Source organism: Desmodus rotundus, chromosome 1, assembly GCF_022682495.2.
Source record: "Desmodus rotundus isolate HL8 chromosome 1, HLdesRot8A.1, whole genome shotgun sequence".
Classification (NCBI taxonomy): domain Eukaryota; kingdom Metazoa; phylum Chordata; class Mammalia; order Chiroptera; family Phyllostomidae; genus Desmodus; species Desmodus rotundus.
In genome coordinates, this window is record NC_071387.1 from 34,429,250 (window position 1) to 34,431,882 (window position 2,633).

General features: G+C 46.1%; 1 pseudogene; it reads left to right on the top strand.

The window, feature by feature from the left end:
- Window positions 1-279: 279 nt before the first annotated feature.
- On the top strand, window positions 280-1,364 carry LOC112304611 (farnesyl pyrophosphate synthase pseudogene; annotated as a pseudogene).
- Window positions 1,365-2,633: the final 1,269 nt, after the last annotated feature.

The window sequence follows — 2,633 nt, forward strand, 5'->3', positions numbered from 1 at the left end:
TTAACTCAAATCCATAGTGTATATCCATGCAAGTTTCTTTTAATAATTCTGTCCACTTTGTATCCATTTTGGTTTGAAAGTCCTATGGTGGCACAAGTAAAATAGCTGCCTGCCCATTGTTCATGCACCCCACCCTCTCCATTCCAACAGCTCCGGGTTAGTGCCCGGGTTCATGTCTGGGAACTCTCCAGGATGGTTGCGGGGGAACGTAGAGTTATGATTGTATTACAGGGCCAAGAACCCGCATCCATCAACAGAGTACTTTAGTCCTCCCTCAGAATGAATGGAGACCAGAAATTGGATGTTTTTTACAAAAAAAAAAAAAAAGCAGAATTTGATTCAGCACTTCTCCTAGATTGTCAGGGTCCTGAGTGAGGATTACACGGAGCATGCAGAAATAGGAGATGTTATTGCCCTCAAGGAGGTTCTGGAGTACGTTGTCATTGGAGGCAAATACCAGCAGGGTATGACAGTGCTGGTAACATTCCAGGATCCGGTGAAACCAGGAAAGCTGGATGCTGATAGTCTCCAGCAGGCCACAGCTCTGGGCTGGTGTGTGGAAATGCTCCAAGCTTTCTTCCCTGTGTCAGATAGCATTATGGATTCATCCCTCACCTGACAGGGACAAATCTGCTGGTATCAGAAGCCAGGCATAGGTTTGGGTGTCATTAATGATGCTGTGTTCTGGAAGCTTGTGTCTACCGACTGCTGAAGCCCTACTGCTAGGAGCAGCCCTATATCCCGAACCTAATTGAGTTCTTCCTGCAGAGTTGCTATCAGACTGAGATTAGACAGACCCTGGACCCCATCACAGCCCCACAAGGCAGCGTGGATCTTGGCAGATTCACTGAAAAGAGGTATCAATCTATTGTCAAGTACAAGACAGCTTTCTACTCCTTCTACCTTCCTGTAGTTGCTGCCACATATATGGCGAGCATTGATGGGAGGAGGGATGTGCCAATGACAAGATGATTCTGCTGGAGATGAGGGAGCTCCTTCAGATTCAGGATGGTTACCGTGACCTGTTTGGGGACTCCATTGTGGTGGGCAAGATTGGCACTGACATCCGGAGCAACAAATGCAGCTGGCTGGGGGTTCAGTGTCTGCAATGGGCCTCTCCTAAACAGTGCCAGATTGCGTAGGAGAACTCGGGGCAGAAAGAGGCTGAGAAGGTAGCCCAGGTGAAGGCGCTCTACCAGCAGCTGAATCTGCAGGCTGTGTTTATGCAAAATGAGGAAGATAGTTACAGCTGCCTTATAGGTCTCACTGAGCAGCACTCACTGCCCCTGCCCCCAGCCATCTTCCTGAGGCTAGCACACAAGATCTACAAGAGGAGAAAGGATTTACTCAATAAATTACAGTAAATCCCCCAAAAAAGATTGTATTACATTGTGTTTTCTGTGAAACACTGAGGCCTTCCACCTGAGCATGTTGGGGGCTCCTCCGAGAGAATCTAAAAGTGCTGGCTGAGATGCAGTCATCAGTCTGATTCTGAAACCCTTCAGGAGTAAAGTTGACATCCGAATATTTCACATTCCTTGAGAGCCTGGTAGAAAGGACCTGCATAAAACCTGCATCATCCTATAAAGGATGGGGAGTGCTTGGAGCAGAAAACTTCTCCCTCACTCAAGCAGCCATCGTTCACCTTTCAGCACCTGCCTGAACTTCATAGTGAGGAACATTCAATGCAGGGCCTTAATGGAGACTGACACCCAGGTAAGAACCACAGGCCCTCTGTCCGGCCGAAGCCTTCTTTTGGAAACAGAGAAGCAGCAAGAGGTCTACAGTTCAATTAAACCAATATTATTTGGCACTTGCTATGCACTATTCACTGTGTAGAGCATTGGTACTCAGAGAGAAAACCACGATCCCTGACCTAAAGGAGGACACAGTCTGTGCAGGACTAAGAGGAGAAAGGTGGGAGTGACCGAAGACGGAGGAAAACACAGGTCCAGAGGAACAGCAGGGGCTGGAGTCCTTCTTGTCCAAGCTCATTATGACCAAATCCTGCTCACAGTCAACACAGACAAACCCAGGTCCAGAACTCAGGACACAGGAAAGCTTCCATTGTCATACTACGGTGGCCAAAATATGTACTTCTGGGTATTTTTCCTTCATAACATTCATTAATATTTATTGCAAGTAAAATCAGTGAATTACTTGATAATCATTTACCTTGTGTTTTTCTTGCTCATATCTTGCTCACCATTGTATCACCTTTGCTTACCATAGTTTCAGGTACATCATTTGGTGCTTAAGAACATATTTGCTAAAGGAAAGCTTCTGGGAAAATTGGAGGAGGAAAGAAACCACGTTTTAGGCAAATAAAAGAATGCCGTGCCCCAGAGAAGCCACCCAGCCTCCTCCCCCAGCATGCAGATGTCAAGGATGTAGCATTTCACAAATCAGACTTATGCCACAAGCCATTTCTTCAAGCCTGAAATTTCTCACGGAGATTACTAATACAAGCAGGAATCTGCCTTGAAGCAAGCACACTCTAGAAAGTACTATTTATCTCCCCAGGATGCCTTCCCCATTTATTTCTCCTCTTGGATTTTTATTCCTGAGACTTTATCACTGAAAGGCTTTCTTTTCCATGTCCTTTCAAAGGCTCCATCTATCCATGACCACTT